Genomic DNA, 19858 nt, shown 5'->3' with positions numbered 1-19858 from the left:
TCTTTCAAATTCCATATATATGCATTAGTATACTGTATTGGTGTTTTTCTTTCTGGCTTACTTCACTCTGTATTATGGTCTCCAGTTTCATCCATCTCAATAGAACTGATTCAAATGTATTTTTTTTAATGGCTGAGTAATATTCCATTGTGTATATGTACCACAGCTTCCTTATCCATTTGTCTGCTGATGGACATCTAGGTTGCTTCCATGTCCTGGCTATTGTAAACAGTGCTGCGATGAACATTGGGGTACACGTGTTTCTTTCAATTCTGGTTTCCTCGGTGTGTATGCCCAGCAGTGGGACTGCTGGGTCATATGGCAGTTCTATTCCCAGTTTTTTAAGGAATCTCCACACTGTTCTCCATAGTGGCTGTACTAGTTTGCATTCCTACCAACAGTGTAAGAGGGTTCCCTTTTCTCCACACCCTCTCCAGCATTTATTGCTTGTAGACTTTTGGATAGCAGCCATTCTGACTGGTGTGAAATGGTACCTCATTGTGGTTTTGATTTGCATTTCTCTAATAATGAGTGATGTTGAGCATCTTTTCATGTGTTTGTTACCCATCTGTATGTCTTCTTTGCAGAAATGTCTGTTTAGTTCTTTGGCCCATTTTTTGATTGCGTCGTTTATTTTTCTGGAATTCAGCTGCAGGAGTTGCTTGTATATTTTCGAGATTAATTGTTTTTCTGTTGCTTCATTTGCTATTATTTTCTCCCATTCTGAAGGCTGTCTTTTCACCTTGCTTATAGTTTCCTTTGTTGTGCAAAAGCTTTTAATTTTAATTAGGTCCCATTTGTTTATTTTTGCTTTTCTTTCCAATATTCTGGGAGGTGGATCATGGAGGATCCTGCTGTGATTTATGTCAGAGAGTGTTTTGCCTATGTTTTCCTCTAGGAGTTTTATAGTTTCTGGTCTTACATTTAGATCTTTAATCCATTTTGAGTTTATTTTTGTGTATGGTGTTAGGAAGTGTTCTAGTTTCATTCTTTTACAAGTGGTTGACCAGCTTTCCCAGCACCACTTGTTAAAGAGATTGTCTTTTCTCCATTGTATATTCTTGCCTCCTTTGTCGAAGATAAGGTGTCCATAGGTGCGTGGGTTTATCTCTGGGCTTTCTATTTTGTTTCATTGATCTATATTTCTATCTTTGTGCCAGTACCATACTGTCTTGATGACTGTGGCTTTGTAGTAGAGCCTGAAGTCAGGCAGGTTGATTCCTCTAGTTCCATTCTTCTTTCTCAAGATTGCTTTGGCTATTCGACATTTCTTATATTTCCATACGAATTGTGAAATTATTTGTTCTAGTTCTGTGAAGAATACCATTGGTAGCTTCATAGGGATGGCATTGAATCTATAGATTGCTTTGGGTAGTATACTCATTTTCACTATATTAATTCTTCCAATCCATGAACACGGTATATTTCTCCATCTGTTTGTGTCCTCTTTGATTTCTTTCATCAGTGTTTTATAGTTTTCTATATATAAGTCTTTTATTTCTTTAGGTAGATATATTCCTAAGTATTTTATTCTTTTTGTTGCAATGGTGAATGGTATTGTTTCCTTAATTTCTCTTTCTGTTTTCTCATTATTGGAGTATAGGAATGCAAGGGATTTCTGTGTGTTAATTTTATATCCTGCAACTTTACTATATTCATTGATTAGCTCTAGTAATTTTCTGGTAGAATCTTTAGGGTTTTCTACGTAGAGGATCATGTCATCTGCAAACAGTGAGAGCTTTACTTCTTCTTTTCCTATCTGTATTCCTTTTATTTCTTTTTCCACTGTGGTTGCTGTGACCAAAACTTCCAAAACTATGTTGAATAGTAGTGTGCATAGAAACGAATGAAAATGAAAACACAACAACCCAAAACCTATGGGACACTGTAAAAGCAATGCTAAGGGGAACGTGCATAGCAATACAGGCGTACCTCAAGACACAAGAAAAAAATCAAATAAATAAACTAACACTACACCTAAAGCAACTAGAGAAGGAAGAAATGAAGAACCCCGGGGTCAGTAGAAGGAAAGAAATCTTAAAAATTAGGGCAGAAGTAAATGCAAAAGAAACAAAAGAGACCATAGCAAAAATCAACAAAACTGAAAGCTGGTTTTTTGAGAAGATAAACAAAATTGACAAGCCATTAGCCAGACTCATCAAGAAACAAAGAGAGAAGAATCAGATCAACAAAATTAGAAACGAAAATGGAGAGATCACAACAGACTACACAGAAATACAAAGGATCATAAGAGACTACTACCAACAGCTATATGCCAATAAAATGGACAACTTGGAAGAAATGGACAAATTCTTAGAAAAGTATAACTTTCCAAAACTGAACCTTTGTTCATTTTTGAGACTGCATCCAAGTACTGCATTTCGGACTCTTTTGTTGACTATGATGGCTACTCCATTTCTTCTAGGGGATTCCTGCCCACAGTAGTAGATATAATGGTCATCTCAGTTAAATTCACCCATTTCAGTCCATCTTAGTTTGCTGATTCCTAGAATGTCGATGCTCATTCTTGCCATCTCCTGTTTGACCACTTCCAATTTGCCTTGATTCATGGACCTAATTTCCCAGGTTCCTATGCAATATTGCTCTTTACAGCATCAGACCTTGCTTCTATCACCAGTCACATCCACAACTGGGTATTGTTTTTGCTTTGGTTCCATCCCTCCATTCTTTCTGGAGTTATTTCTCCACTGATCTCCAGTAGTATATTGGGCACCTACTGACCTGGGGAATTCATCTTTCAGTGCTCTATCTTTTTGCCTTTTCATACTATTCCTGGGGTTCCCAAGGCAAGAATACTGAAGTGGTTTGCCATTCCCTTCTCCAGTGGACCAGTTTCTGTCAGACCTCTCCACCATGACCCGTCTGTCTTGGGTGGCCCCACACAGCATGCCTTAGTTTCATTGAGTTAGACAAGCTGTGGTCCATGTGGTCAGATTGGCTAGTTGTCTGTGATTGTGGTTTCAGTCTGTCTGTCCTCTGATGCCCTCTCTCAGTGCCTACCGTCTTACTTGGGTTTCTCTTACCTTGGACTTGGGGTATCTCTTCATGGCTGTTCCAGCAAAGCTCAGCTGCTGTTCCTGACCTAGAATGTGGGGTAGCTTCTCGGCCGCCACCCCTGACCTCGGACATGGAATAATGGAATATTACTCAGCCATTAAAAAGAATGCATTTGAATCAATTATAATGAGGTGGATGAAACTGGAACCTATTATACAGAGTGAAATAAGTCAGAAAGAAAAACACCAATACAGTATACTAATGCATATACATGGAATTTAGAAAGGTGGTAATAATGACCCTATATGCGAGACAGCAAAAGAGACACAGATGTAAAGAACAGTCTTTTGGACTCTGTGGGAGAAGCTGAAGGTGGGATGATTTGAGAGGGTAGCACTGAAATGTGTATATTATCATATGTGAAGTGGTTTGCCAGGCCATGTTCAATGCATGAGACAGGATGCTCAGGTCTGGTGCACTGGGATAACCCTGGGGGATGGGATGGGGAACACATGTGTGCCTGTGGCTGATTCATGTCGATGTTTGGCAAAAACCAGTACAATATGAAAAATAAAAAATAAAGTAAAGTAAAATAAATTAATTTAAAAAAATAAAATAAAGTGCATTAGTGATTCAAAAATAAAAAGCATTGCTGTATTCAGATGAATTCCAATTGATTTCATGAGATATTGAACTAGCACACCACTATCCAGGTCATGAAAAATCTGTGTTTTAAGAAATAGCTCTAGAAAACTGATTTTCAAACTTGACTCCAACCTGTTTGTCCCAAAAGGGGAAAATGAACAGATGACAATAAGAGAACTAGAAGCACAGGGAAAAAAGAAAAAACATATTTTCATTTTCTCTATCTTCCAAAAGTAAACCAAGTTATTTTAAAAAATAACTGTGACTATTACCCTGATATATTTCCTCTAAAGAAAAGACAGTGATCATTACAAGGTATATTTTAGCTCCACTGATGATAAGAATTTTAATTTTGAGACCAAAGAGACATGATTACCAATGCCCAATTCTTTACTTGCTGTGTTCATACTAATAGAAGTTGTGTGAATTGTTTTTGCTACATGATTAACAGTGAAAAAAACAATAATAACAATATCAGTAGTATTTAAGATTTCGTGAGCTTTTGCTATGTGCAAAACATGCTGCTCAGCAGGCTCAGAACTTTACAAGAATAATTTTACTTAATCTGTAAATAGCTCTCTAAGGTAGAAAAAATCATTTACATTTTATAAAGAGAAAAAAAAAATCTGAGACTCATATGGGTTAAGTAACTTACCCAGATTTTACAAGACTGAAAAAAAAAGAGGCTATTTCAGGAGAAAGGGGAGACAAATTTCTGAAATGCCACACTATAAAATTGTGGCAAATACAGAAAGAATTTTCAGAATGGATTACTATATTTAAGGGAAAATGCTTGGGGATTCTGCAAGAGTGTCATGGTATACATCTGTGGCCTATATAGCTAGAAAAGAAAATGACATCAATATTTTCATTGAGAAATTAGATATGCACTATAGCTATAATTCTTAAAGATATGGGAATACCAGACCACTTTACCTGCCTCCTGAGAAACCTGTATGCAGGTCAAGAAGCAACAGTTAGAACCAGACATGGAACAATTGACTGGTTCAAAATTGGGAAAGGGGTATGACAAGGCTGAATACTGTCACCCTGCTTATTTCACTTGTATGCAGAGTACATCATGCAAAATGCTGGACTGGATGAATCACAAGCTGGAATCAAGATTGCCAGGAAAAATATCAATAACCTTAGCTATGCAAAAAGTGAAGAGGAACTAAAGAGCTTCTTGATGAGGCTGAAAGAGGAGAGTGAAAAAGCTGCTTTAAAACTCAACATTCAAAGAACCAAGATCATGTTATCTGGTCCCATAATTTCATGGCAAATAGAATGGGAAAAAGTGGAAACAGTGGCAGATTTTATTTTCTTAGGCTCCAAAATCACTGTGGATGGTGACTGCAGCCACGAAATTAAAAGATGCTTGCTTTTTGGAAAAAAGCCATGACAATCCTCGACAGAACATTAAAAAGCAGAGACATCACTTCACCGACAAAGTTCTGTATAGTCAAAGCTACGGTTTTTCCAGTAGTCATGTACAGATACAAGAGTTGAATCATAAAGAAGGCTGAGCACCAAAGAATTGATGCTTTCAAATTGTGGTCCTGGAGAAAACACTTGAGAGTCCCTTGGACAGCAAGGAGATCAAATCAGTCAATACTAAAGCAAATCAACCCTGAATATTCATTGGAAGGACTGATGCTGAAGCTGAAGTTCCAATCCTTTGGCCACCTGATGCAAAGAGCTGACTCATTGGAAAAGACCCTGATGCTGGGAAAGATTCAAGACAGGAGGAGTAGGGGGCGACAGAGGATGAGATGGTTGGATGGCATCACTGACTCAATGGAGATGAGTTTGAGTAAACTGCAGGACATAGTGAAGGACAGGGAAGCTTGGCATGCTGCAATTCATGGGGTCACAAAGAATCGGACCGGACTTAGCAACTGAACAACAACAACATAGATGTAAAACTACTGAATTAGCAAATTGTTCATAGTTTTACCCAGTATTCTTCTAGTTGAAGAAAAAAATGGCAACTCAATGCAGAAGACTTCTGCATGGTAAGAACAATGGTCTATAGAGTGTATCTTCTCAAAATCCTCTCCTACTACAAAATTCAGTCCCTCATTATCTCATGTCTGGGTGACCATAATTATCTCCTTACTAGTCTTTGCCAACTGTCTCTTTCTTTCTGATTTATCCTATACCCTGCCACATATTTAATCTTCCTGAAGTATAAATGTAATTATATCACTTCCCTGTCCATAAATTTCAATGATTGTCCCATTATTTAGAAATAAAGAAAAAGAGCATAATTTTCAAAACTGTTCATTATATAAGCTTCAGTCTATTTTTCTAGCCTTACCTCAAATCTCTCCTGTATTTTGTGCATGTGTGTGTGAGTGTGTGTGTGTGTGTGCTCAGTCACGTGCAATTCTTTGTGACCCCACGGACTCTAGCCTGCCAAGCTCCTCTGTTCATGGAATTTTCCAGGCAAGAATACTGGAGAGGGTGTCATTCCTGTTTCAGAAGATCTTCCCAACCCAGGGATAGAACTTGTGTCTCCTGCATTGACAGATAAATTCTTTACCACTGAGCCACCAGGGAAACTCTGTCATGTATCTTATGTCCTACCTAATGTAAACTGTTGTTTGTTTCATTCTTATAGTTTTTGTAACATTTTACTGTGTATTTATCTGTAGACTCCTTGAACCGTCATTTTATAGATATTTATTGAGTGGTTGTTATTGCCATGTGCTATACTTGGTGTTGGGCTTCCCTGGTGGCTCAGTGGTAAAGAATCCACCTGCCAATGCAGGAGATGCAAGTTTGATCCCAGGGTCAGGAAGATTCCCTGGAGGAGGAAATGGCAACTCTCTCCAGTATTTTTGCCTAGGAAATCCCACGGACAGAGGAGCCTGGCAGGCTACAGTCCATGGGGTCGCAAAAGAGTCAGACACAACTTGGCAACTAAACAATACTTGGTGTTAGGTGATACATTGGTGAGAAAAATAGAAATGACAATTGTCTTACAAGTTTCTTGATGGAAAAGCCTGGATATATTCATTATTTTACTCTCTGAAACAGTGACTTTCACATAGAATGTGCTCAAAGAGAACAGAGATTGCCTGGGGCTGAGAATGGAGGAGGGAGGTAAACTGACTGCAAGAGAGTAAAATGAAATCATTTAGGCTTAATTGAAATAAATGTTCTACATATGGATTTGGCTGCTGGTTACATGAGTACATACATTCGTTAAAAGCAATCAAACACCTATGATAAGTGCATTTTATCACTTGCAAATCAGACCTCAATAAAGTTGATTTACAAAGGATAGATAACTATTGAATTGAATGAATGCAAGGGAATGACTAAGTATTTGAAAAGTGAAGATAGTGGTTATTTTGACGAGGAAGAAAGATGAAACTGATATTGCGATGCAGCACATGCAAGTGTTCATGGAGGAGGTTGTCAATGTTTTATTTCTTGAACCAGGTGATGGCTACACACCTGTTCCACTTACAATAGTTCATTAAACTACATATTTGTTTTGTGCGGTGCTCCTGTTTTTTATTTTGTGATCAAAGCATGAAAGTTTTAATTGAAAGAGATTCTCATTATTACTTGAAGGCCACCTATCAAGCTGAAACACTGAACAATATAGTCATAGAATATTAGAACTGAAAAGAACTGAAATGATTGACTTGTCCAACCTGTTCATTTCAGAAATGGGTACCCAGAGAACCTGAGAAGGCAGCTTTCCTAAAGTCACACAGTGAGTTAGTCCCAGCCCTGGAACTATGTTTACTATGTATACCACACTCTTTAGCCAGCACAGGCAAAAGAAAAATACTTCCACTAAAAAGGTACTTCAGCTATTTGACAATTCATGACAGTATACCCTATTGCTTAGTTAAGTTGGTAGCACATTGTTCATTTAGAACTTGGGAAAAAGAAGATGTCTAAGGATTTCAGTAAAGCTTGCAAAGATAGTGGCACTGGAAATATCTATTTTGTTAAATATAAATGACTAAATTTTCATCATCATTCTTGCAGAGCTTCAGTAACTTCAAAGACTATCTTCTTCCACAGGAAAACTCCACTAGGAGTTGAAGACAGACAACAATTTGGAGGAATATTGCTTTGAACTTGAGCTAATTATTAAAGTTGCAAAATGTCATGCTGATTATGCACAGTGAAAAACTTACTATTCACTACATAGAGATTGGGATATTTTTGTTGATTGCTAATGTTTATTATTACCCTCAAAGGCCACCAATATATTTCAGTCAAGTATGGAACATGGGCTTCCCTGGTGGCTCAGACAGTAATCTGCCTGCAATGTGGGAGACCTGGGTTCGGTCCCTGAGTTGGGAAGATCCCCTGAAGGAGCATGTGGCAACCCACTCCAGTATTCTTGTGTGGAGAATCCCCATAGACAGAGCAGCCTGGCAGGCTACAGTCCATGGGGTCTCGAAGAGTTGGACACAACTGAGTGACTAAGCACAGCACAGCGCAGCACATGGAACATCGTTATATTTACTTCAGCTCAGATTTTGAAGTATATATCCATTTTTACACATGCTGCAATGTTGCTGTCACTTGATAGTTTTAGAATATACTTTCAATTCTTATGAGATCTTTCTTTCCCAATTTGATTTTCCGCCAGCTTCAGGATATACTGCCACCAATAGTGATATAGGAAACAATGGAAACAGTGACAGACTTTATTTTGGGGGGCTCGAAATTGACTGCAGATGGTGACTGCAGCCATGAAATTGGAAGATGCTTGCTCCTTGGAGGAAAAGTTATGACCAACCTAGACAGCTTATTAAAAAGCAGAGACATTACTTTGTCAACAAAGGTCCATCTAGTCAAAGCTATGGTTTTTCCAGTAGTCATGTATGGGTGTGAGAGTTGGACTATAAAGAAAACTGAGCGCCGAGGAATTGATGCTTTTGAACTGTGGTGTTGGAGAAGACTCTTGAGAGTCCCTTGGACTGCAAAGAGATCAAATCAGTTCATCCTAAAGGAAATCAGTCCTGTATATTCATTGGAAGGACTGGTGCTGAAGCTGAAACTCCAATACTTTGGCCACTTAATGCAAAGAACTAACTCATTTGAAAACGCTGATGCTGGGAAAGATTGAAGGCAGGAGAAGAAGGGGATGAAAGAGGATAAGATGGTTGGATGGCATCACCGACTCAATGGACATGACTCTGAGTAAGCTCCGAGAGTTGGTGATGGACAAGGAGGCCTGGCGTGGTACAGTTCATGGGGTCACAGAGTCGGACACGACTGCGCAACTGAACTGAACTGAATAATATAGGTCTGCATTTGAACTACAAAGCATAAAATTTAACAGAAATTTAAACTGAAATAAAAATGTTCCATACATTAGTTTTAAAAATTAATAAAATTGCTACTTTAAGAACTTAAGTTAAACACAATTACTGAGTAAAATAAAGTAAATTAACATAATCATAACTAATATATTTATAAATAAAGTTTTAAAGGAATCAGCCTAGAATATAAATAAATAACTACAAATAAATAAATAATCACAAATCTCTTACATTTTATACCAATCATGGTCAAAGCTAACTAATAATGTATTTCCAAACTTTAATTAAAAGAGTTTTCTCTAGTATACTCTGAAACATGGTACTATATATCACTCCCTATCAGGCAATTTTTGGGGGAGGAGGAATATTGACTGGGGCTTCCCCTGTGGTTCAGTGGTAAAAAATCTGCCTGCAATGCAGGAGCCACAGGTGATGTGGTTTCGATCCCTGGGTCAGAAAGATCACCTGGAGGAGGGCATGACAACCCACTCTAGTATTCTTGCCTGGGCAATCCCCATGGACAGAGGCGCCTGGTGTGTTACAGTCCATAGGGTCACAAAGAGTTGGACACAACTGAAGTGACTTAGTATGCATGTAAATACCTAGACGAATTTAAATTGGGGATTTTTCCCAGAAAAAAAAAGAGTTATTATCAGAGAAAAAGTTTATCTACCAACTATCTAGCCGGGCAAACATCTAACCACCAAACATCTGCTCTTCTTACTGAAGTCAAGTATGACCCAACAGGACTCTTGGGTACAAATCCTTTCTGTATGCCCTGCTTCTTGTTTGTAGGAAATAGGCTTTATGCAGCCTCCATGACCTTCCTTGAGTTCCAAAGGGCAGATTCAAACAGCTTCTCATCAGGGAAGGGAGGGAAGGCAGAAACAGGGAGGAACAGTCAAGTGGGGATACAGCCTTAGGGAAGGGTCCTGGTTCCTCCTCAAGGAATATACATGATATCTTTGAACTCTTCAGCAGGAACTAAGGCTCCCACCCAGGTTGAGGCTGGTAACTTCAGACTGAGCACAAGACTCCTAGAGGACCACCCTATTATTTTACCACCAACTAATCAGAAGAAAGCTACACAACCTGCAGCCTTCATCTCAAATTTTGCCTATAAAAAATTTTCCCCCAAATTCATTGCAGAGTTTGGGGTTTTTGAGAATGAGCTACCTGTTCTCCTTGCATGGCCCTGCAATAAACCTTTCTCTGCTTCAGATTGGGCTTCCCAGGTGGCACTAGTGGTAAAGAACCTGACTGACAATGCAGGAGACATAAGATGCAGGTTCAATCCCTGAGTCAGGAAGATCCCCTGGTGGAGGGCATGGCAATCCACCCCAGTATTCTTCCCTGGAGAATCCCTTGGACAGAGGAGCCTGACTGGCTATAGTGCATGGGTTAGACACGATTGAAGCAACTTAGCACACAGCACACTGCTTCAGATTCCAGTATTTCAGTTTATTTGGCCTCACAGTGCATTGGACATATGAACTTTGTTAACACCATGGTCCTGTGAATGACCCACCTGTCCTTGAAACTCTCGGGCCCCTATCCTATTTTGCAGCTCAAGATGGCATATATATATATAATTCTACCTGTCTCTGAGCCTCTCATGAATGTGGGATCTCTGACCATCTCATATATGTGGGGTTTCTGTATATATTAAAGTAAATTTGATTTTTTCCTTTTAATCTGTCTCATGTCAATTGAATACTTAACTAGCCTGAAGAACCTAGAAGGGTAGAGGAAAGTTTTCTTTGTCTCTGACTGTAATAAGATGGCACTTCTGTACAAAAAAAAAATAGATTTACAGAATATAATTTCTTTCTTTCTAGACTTCTTCCTCCTAACTCTACTACCATTTATCCTTGTGATATCCTTATGACTCTTATGATGGTAACCAGTGATTCTCAGATGGAAGAAACTATCTGAAGATATATGAAGAAAAAGGCTATTTTAAGTATTTACATTCATTTATAATATATTTGTTTCTAATTGCAATCAAAGGAAACATTTTCTTTATGTAAGAGATCCATTATTTAGAAGAAATATTAATACAATTGTAGCAGTTGAGGACCAGTAGATTTAAAAGTCATATCTAGAAAGACAGTGTCTTCAAGTAACATATTCACTTTTACATTTCTATTTTATATATTGATTTGTAGTTTATAGTTTCAGAGACCTAACAGGTTGAAAAGAATGTGTTTGTGCAGTGGTGGGGATGGAGGTTGTGGTGGAAGAAGTGTAATAAAGTTGTATCCCAGGCACAGTGAGAAACTTAAATGCTATCATAAAAAATGTGTCTTCCATCACCAAAGCAGAAATCTGTCCCTATGTATTGCATATTGACCCTCTAATGACACAAATGCCTTCTCAGATTCCATTTCTTTGTTGTTCGGTCACTAAGTCATTTCCAATTCTTATCGACCCCATGGACTGCAGCATTGTCAGGCTTCCCTGTCCTTCACTGTCTCCTGGAGTTTGCTCAAATTCATGTCCATTGAGTCAGTAATGTCAGCCAACCATCTCATCCTCTGTTGCCCCCTTTTCCTATGTCAATCTTTCCCAGCATCAGGGTCTTTTCCAATGAGTCGGCTCTTTGCATAAGGTGGCCAAAGTATTAGAGCTTCAGCATCAGTCCTCCCAATGAACAGTCAAGGTTGATTTCCTTTCGGATTGACTGGTTTGATCTCCTTGCAGTCCAAGGGACTCTCAAGAGTCTTTTCCAACACCACAATTTGAAAGCATCAGTTCTTCGCTGCTCAGCATTCTTTATGGTCCAATTCTCACATTAGTATATGACTACTTGAAAAACCATAGCTTTGACTATAGGGATCTTTGTCAGCAAAGTGATGTCTCTGCTTTTCAATATGCTGTCTAGGCTTATCATAGCTTTCCTTCCTAGGAGCAAGTGACTTTTAATTTCATGGCTGCAGGCCCCATAACGAGAGCTATTTAGGGAACCTAATTCATTGAAGCTGTTAAGCATTGAAAACAAGCTTTAAAACACCTCATTTGTTTTAAATTAAGAATATAAGGTCCAAATTGGTATTAGGGCAATTTCAGAAAATAAATTAAAAGGGCACACAGCTCTGACCCAGTGAAACTGAGCAGGATCCTGTGGAGCTCCTGGGCAGGGTAGCCTTTTAAGCAGTTGCTAATCAGGGAAGGGAGGGGACACAGAGATAAGCGGGGAGCAGTTAAAAAACAATAGTGTAGCCTTGGGGCAAGATCTTGGTTCTACCTCAAGGGATACACATAACAATATCTGAGGCCTTTATAGAACTAAACTCCCCCAACAAATGCAAGATGCTAGAATTCTTCATTCCAGAGATCAGTTTGATAACCAGAGAAGCTCATCAGGAGACCACCTGAGACCAGATTAAAAGAGCGCAGAGTCTGCACACATCCTAATCTTTATTAGCAACCCCACTCAAAAACCATTGCTATAAAACTCCTAACCAAATCTTTCCTGGTTGGGGCACACAGTTTTTCGGGTCAGGAGACCACTGTGTCCCCCTTTGGCTGGCAAAGCAAATAGCTATTCTCTTCTACTTCATGCAAAACTCAGTCTCAGACTTGATTTGGCACCGGTGCACAGAGAAACTGAGATTTCAGCATCAATGACTTTCAAGAAAACTTCAGTCAAATAAAGTACCTACCCAGATGTTCCTACCACTCTTTAAGTATTGTTAGGAGAGCAAAGCCCTAGTCTTCTCATGTATTTAGAATTATGGAATATTGGTATTTCAAGAATAAACTTATAAATGAAAAAATGACTTAGGATGAGATGGGACGTATTCAAAGCCATATATACTAGCTAACGACAGAAACAGGACCTATATAGCTTGGGGCTTTTACCAGAATGAACAAGTTTTATTAATACCCCATTTTAACTTCAAATTTCATTTCTCTTAAATAATAAAAAAACTAAAAATAGAAGATGAAAAACATGTTGATGGCTTATATTGTGTTCATATACTATCATTATATCAAGGTCAGAATAACATTCAAATTCTGATTAATTTCACTACAGTCTTACAATAAAATCATATTTAATCTCCTCAGTAACAGTGTCTGCATTTTAATATCTACTTCCATTATAAGGTTAACAGAGACATGATTACTTATGGAAGTAGTACATATTGTACACTTCATTATTTCAACTTTTAAGGAATTTAGATTAAAAAAAAAACCTCTCCTTGGATTATATGAAAACCAAGAAAATGTAAAATGAAACAAGTAATGGTTTCGTTTGGTGATTAGATGATTCTAATTCTGAATGTTTTCCCACATAGATACTAGTAAATGTATAAAATACAATTAAATTAATTAAAATGGGTATATTATCCAGATAGGGAAACAGGTTTTTCATTCTTGAAATACTGGGCCTCTGTGTTTGCAATGGAAATATGGTTTCAAACAAACCTCTCACTCTTTGTGATACATGTTAACAATATTTCATAGTTAGATGATCATTTGGCATCACAGAGGCATATTTTTAAATGATATTAAATCAAGATTCTGCACCTATCATTTGTTTAGCATTCATTTAGCACTGTCTCATTCTCACCAGGGGTTCTGTCTCTGGATGATCATAAATGTTCATTACCCCTTATATAAAGTGAGTTTTTGCATAATGATTATGTTTAATGTTCTTTCTCTTCCTCCCTCCCTCTTCAGGCTATTAGGATCATGACATGTGACTTTTAGCTTTGAATAAAGCAAACTGTTGGAGTGATTAATGGCACAACATTGGAAGTTTTGTAGCGTGCAAACAGAACTCTTTTCTTTTGGTATGTGAGCCTGCTTTCTTTTTACACAATTTTTGCTTCTTTGGCTTTTTACAGCATGAGTTTTAAACTTCTCAACAGACCTCTTTACAAAGAAGGGCTCAGATGTCCACATTTCCAGCCCTTTTCTCCTTCTGTATTATAGAGAGGCTTATCTAAGATTGTTAGCCATTTACCCACAGTCAAAGACTATGCATTGGCCAAAAGTATGGATTTGCTGCTTCTGGATAACATGCTTGGGAAAGGTTGCTACATGGGGGCCTCACAGCAGTACATAGGGGCAGTACATGGGGTTAAAGCATTATTGCTCTAGCTTAGAAAAACCAAGGATTTGTCTTCTCAAGATTATACATGCTAGGTCTATAGATTGAAAATCAAGCTAGTGAGGAATCATCCAGTTCTGACATGCCTCAGAGGTACTCTAAGATCCAGTGCATGCATGCCAAGTCGCTTCAGTCATGTCCAACTCTTTGCGACCCTATGGACTGTAGCCCGCTAGGCTCCTCTGTCCATGGGACTCTCCAGGCAACAATACTGGAGTGGGTTGTCATGCCCTTCTCCAGGGGATCTTCCTGACCCAGGGATTGAATCCATGGCTCTTACAACTCCTGCATTGGCAGGTGTTCAGAAAACCTTCCAAATCAAAAGCAAAAAAATGAACTCACTATAGTATTAGGGTTAAGTTCTGTTATGTTTTATTTCAATGCTTTGAGAAATGGAAACTGTGTATATGGCAACATTTAACTATCATGAATATGAAATTAACCAAAATACTCAGGCTACTGCAAGTTCACTATTTACTACACTTTCCCTACTTTCAAAATATTGCTAACAGTATCTTCAATATTCTGTAATATCCCAGACTATACAAAATCCAGAAAATATTTTCTTCATTTCTGAAACATAGGAAAATTTAAAATGTAATAAAGGGCCTTCCACCACTAAACACTCAATTGATATGTACTAAGTAAATAATTTACTGAGATACAGAGCAGATTAGCATTAGAATTTAGAATTAGGGGTTTTTTAATCTTGATTGATTACCATCAATTCATTAGGTAGTATGTTAAGTTCTGGAGAGAAACAAAAAGGAGTTGGGTCCAACCATACCTTTGAAGAGCAGAGACTCTGGTGAAAGAAATATTTTAGACCTGATATACATATCTTATAATTCACTAATATATCTTTTATCAAACACATGCTAAGTGTTGTCTATGTTTTAGGTGCTGAACTAGGTGCTTGACATACAACAAAAATGAAGATAATCACTGTATAGCTGAATAGGGAAGAAAAGTTTGTAAACAAAAGAAATATCGGCACATCTTATGCAACAGACTGTTATGAATAGTCCATTAAATGGCAAGCACTTGGGATTTTAACTGACAAAGAGAAGTGTTACCTACCTTACGGAATAATAGTCTAATGACAATGTCTATGTTTAAATAATATTCATAAAATAATTCATTACAACAGTGAGGAGTTATTTGCAGCAACATGAATAAACTTATAGATAGTCATTCTAAGTGAAGAAAAAGACAAATACCATATAGTACCACTTATATATGGAATACAAAATATGACATAAATAAACTTATCTATCAAACACACTCACAGACCTACAGAATAGACTGTTGGTTGCCAGGCAAGAGGGGGTTGAAGGAGAGATGGATTGGGAGTCTGGGATTAGCAGATGCCAACTATTATATATAGAATGGATAAATAACAAGGTCCTACTGTATAGTACAGGGAGCTATGTTCAATATTCTGTGATAAACCATAATGGAAAAGAATATGAAAAAGAATGCATATATGAACATATGTAGAGCTGAATCACTCTGCTGTACAGCAGAAATTAACACAACATTGTAAATTAACTATATATAAATAAAATATTTTTTAAAAAATAGGAATATTTTAAAGGGACAGTACAATGTGATACTTGTTACATTTGGTATTAATAGAAGGTAAAGTAGTAGCACACACCAAATGGAACTAACTTTACTAAAAAGGTTTCTTGAACTGGATCATGTGTAGGAGTTTGCAAGGTGGGAAAGAATAGTATGAAAAGCAGGGGAGCCAGCATTCACAAAGATAAAAATTAAGGTCCTTCTAGTTTGGAACAGCTCTCTTTCCCCCTTTTAAATAAAAAGCTACAATGTCATTTTGTTTGCTTGTTTGTTTTAGAATTATTCTTGTGGTGCCTAGAAGTTTCTATCAACATTTTTACAAAGTTAGATAAATGTGGAGTCTAGCATTATCTCTTCTATTCCAATATAGTTGAATGACATCCAAGAGAAACATAGCAAAAGGCACAAAGAAAAGGTTTGTCAATAATAAATCAGAACAGAAACTACAAGGAGAGCTCAAACAAAAACAACCAGGAACAAACAGCTAGGTATGTGTTTACTCTGCAGGAGGCCAAGGTGTAAAAAAATGTTGGAGAAATTCACATGTATAAAAACAAACAGAGCCCTAAACACCTGGAGGCACTATGAGAAGAAACAGAAAATAATGTCTGACCTAAAAATAGCTTGGGATATGATCAACTAATTTCAAAATTAATTGTCAAATATCTAGCCTTTCAAGGCACTATGCTAAGAAATCAGTCAGCCCTTGGTCACAGTGTCCGCCATCAGGAAATGTGCAATCCAGCTGAAAAGCTAGAGTAAAAAATACAACCAACTACAGTCTATAGTGTAAGAATATGAGAATTATAAAAAGAAAAGGACAAACAAAATGTTCTCAGGTTCAAAGGAGAAAGAAAGTCAAATCAAAGGAATCAGGAAAGAATCCCTGAAGGAAATAGCATCTTGGTTGAACTTTGAGTAATGAGTAGGATCTCAAAAGGCAAATATAAAGGGAGGGCATTTGTGTCAAAAGAGCAAGAACAAAGGCCTGCAGGTGATACTGATCAGATATCAGAATGTTCAGATTAACAGAGTCCATTTTGCCTGAGTATGGAGTATGGACAGGAGACAAAACTGAAAAGCTGAGTTGAAACTATGCTGAAGAGGTGAGAAAAGCTTCATTCTGATAGTCAATGAGAAACATTCATTTTTTAAAAATTTATGTTTTTGAAGTACACTTGATTCACAATGTTGTACAAATTTCAACTGTACAGAAAAATGATTCAGTAATATATATATACATACATATATATTTTATATATATACATACATATATATATATATATATAATATATGTATTGCTGTTGTTGTTTACTCACTAAGTCGTGTCTGATTCTTTGCAACCCCATGAACTGTAGCCTGCCAGGCTCCTCCATTCATGGAATTCTCCAGGCAAGAATAATAGAGTGGGTAGCTAGTCCCTTCTCCAGGGGATCTTCCCAACCCAGGAATGAACCTGCATCTCCTGCACTAGCAAGCATTGGCAGGCAGATCCTTTAATGAGCCACACCAGGGAAGCCCAATATATATACACATTCTTTTACATATTCTTCTCCATTATGGTTTATCACAGAATATTGAATATAGTTCCTTGTGCTATACAGTAGGACCTTGTTATTTTTCTATTCTATATATAATAGCTTGCATCTGCTAACCCAAACTCCAGTCCATCCCTTCCTCACACCCTTCCCTCTTGGCAACCACAAGTCTGTTCTCTATGTCTTTGAGTCTGTTTCAGTTGAACACTAATTTTTTAAAGGAGGGGAGTGGTGCAAAGGTGCCATATCTTGGGAATATTACTCTTGAAGAGCTTTTAGTCTGAGACACTGTCTGCCCCTCTGTCATGAACAATTATTTACTTTGCAGTGACAGGAGCCACTGTTTTTGAGTTCAGGTAACTACTGCTATCAGGACAAAGTAATCTGAATGAAACAGACTGATTTCAACATTTCCTGCCCCACTCTCCCACTGGAGAAAGTGGTAAATGTGTCTCACTGGGAAGGGATTATGAAAAATCATCCCAAAGAGAGACAGGATGGATTAGAAGTGTTTGTAGAGACAGGCAGACAAAATAGACAATTCTGGGTCTATGAGAGAGTCTCCAAGACTGGAAAGTGACTGTGCTTCTCGTGTCCTCAAAGAGCTGGGACATATGCTTTTAACCCCTAAGTCAATAGGGAAGAGATGGAACCTCAGGTGAGTTCCATCAAGAGAATGACTACACTAGTCCTTCCATCTCAGTTCCAAACCCTGTGCCCCAGTCAAAGAAGGAGCGACACCACCTCTCCGTCCCACTGGAAAATGAAGGCTTGGGACCTTTGTGGACCAAGACACTTGTGTGTGTGCACGCTCAGTCGTCGAATTTTTTTTGTGACCCCATGGACTGTAGGCCGCCAGGCTCCTCTGTCCATGGGATTCTCCAGGCCAGAATACTGGAGTGGGTACCCATTCCCTTCTCCAGAGGATCTTCTGAGCCCAGGGATGGAACCCGTGTCACCTTCATCTCCTACACTGGCAGGTAGATTCTTTACCATTGAGCCACTTGGGAAGCCCAGGGACTTTCTCAAACTCTGGATTGCATAATCCCCTATAGCCTTCCCACAACCCTGGGGAGGTGGTACAGGAGATCTGATAACGAGTGATATTAGGTCGTTCCACAGTCCCCATAAATGCAACTTCATGTCAGATTTAGTTTGGTTTAGAAAATAAAAGGATATTTCTTGTATCCAGAAATCTTGTGACAGAGTAAAATTAATACCTGATATACTAGCAAGAAAGCATCTCAGGCTCTGATCTGGAAAACCTGAGTTTTAACAGGTGGCATTAAGTTTCTTAAAAGAGCACTTTGTTATTGGCTATGTTAGTAAATTATGCTGGTATTTGCATGCTTTGATGAGTGTAATGGGCCCTTTTTGTGAACAGCAATCTTTGACAATTCCATTCGCTCAATGGCAGGTACCTATAACAAAAAATATAGCTTTCCAACAGAAGAACTAGACAGAAGATTCTACCCAGTTGACAGGTTTCCCCCCTGAATATGTCAGAAGCAAGTACAAAATTATTCTTGACTCCTCCTACCTGATCAGATAAAATTTGTATTTCTTTTAAATTTCCACATATTCCCACTCCTTCCACACGTGCAATCAGAAAAGCGTGCACATAAACACATACATGCACACACACTCACACAACCACACATACACATTTTAGAGGATTCTTATCTTATATTTGACTTAATGGTGGAAATTACTGCCCTATTATTTCAGCATTGGCAAGAAGCCAACCTTTAGCTCAGCCCTACAGCATCCCTAGGTTCCTTGGTTTAATGAAAATTACCAGCAAGTCTGTAACTATGGGCAGGAATCGAAAAGCCTTGGGTCAACAGTTTTAGCATGGTTTAAAAACCATTTTTCAGTGCCAAATGACTGGATTAGCCTGAGAACTATCTGTGGGTCTTCAGTATTCCCTGACGTATAGAAAATACTATCTTGCTTATGGAGGGAATACACTCTCTCTTAACACTTCTTCCTTTCCACCCTCTGTATGCCCTTTTTGAAAATCTCCCTTTTTATCTCCCTCTGCCCTACCAAAGCCCCAAGTCTCAAAAGCAAACTCCAGCCTCGCGTTATATATTCATCACATCCAGTGCTCTCCACAGCCTAATACAATAAAATCACTGCAACAATGTCACTTGTCAGTCTCTTTGTGCCTAAGATAAAATGATGCCATCTGTGAGACAAAGTAATGTGGGGTAATGAGTCATCTCCAGCTCCCGTAAAATAGCCTAGTCAGTCTGGGCCTGCAGAGAAAATGATGAAGAGAGGGCAATCAGAGAATCAGTGCAGCAGTGATTCATTTCTTAATTTATAGAAATGTGAAGTTCTTTTAAGCTGATATGAGCATATCAACTGACAAACCTGCTATGCACATCTGCACTTTTATTATACTTTTATTATACCTGCTAAGCACACCTGCATTTTTATGATAAGAGTTTGCCTGAGGCCATCAGAGCAGCAGGGCCAGGAATACATTAGTAAATTAAAAGTAATGTCAGGCAACTTACGTTACATGTAAACAATTAACAGCTCATTAAGGAGAATTTGCTTCTGTGGCAGTCTATTCTTTCCTTGACCGAACTCAAGTTAGCTAATGAATTGAGGCCTCCATCATGAGGGTCAAGAGTCTCACAGGC

The sequence above is a fragment of the Giraffa tippelskirchi genome, chromosome X (genome assembly GCF_054371585.1).
Source record: "Giraffa tippelskirchi isolate mGirTip1 chromosome X, T2T-mGirTip1v1.2.pri, whole genome shotgun sequence".
In the NCBI taxonomy this organism is placed as follows: domain Eukaryota; kingdom Metazoa; phylum Chordata; class Mammalia; order Artiodactyla; family Giraffidae; genus Giraffa; species Giraffa tippelskirchi.
Note: the sequence above shows the minus strand (reverse complement) of the source record.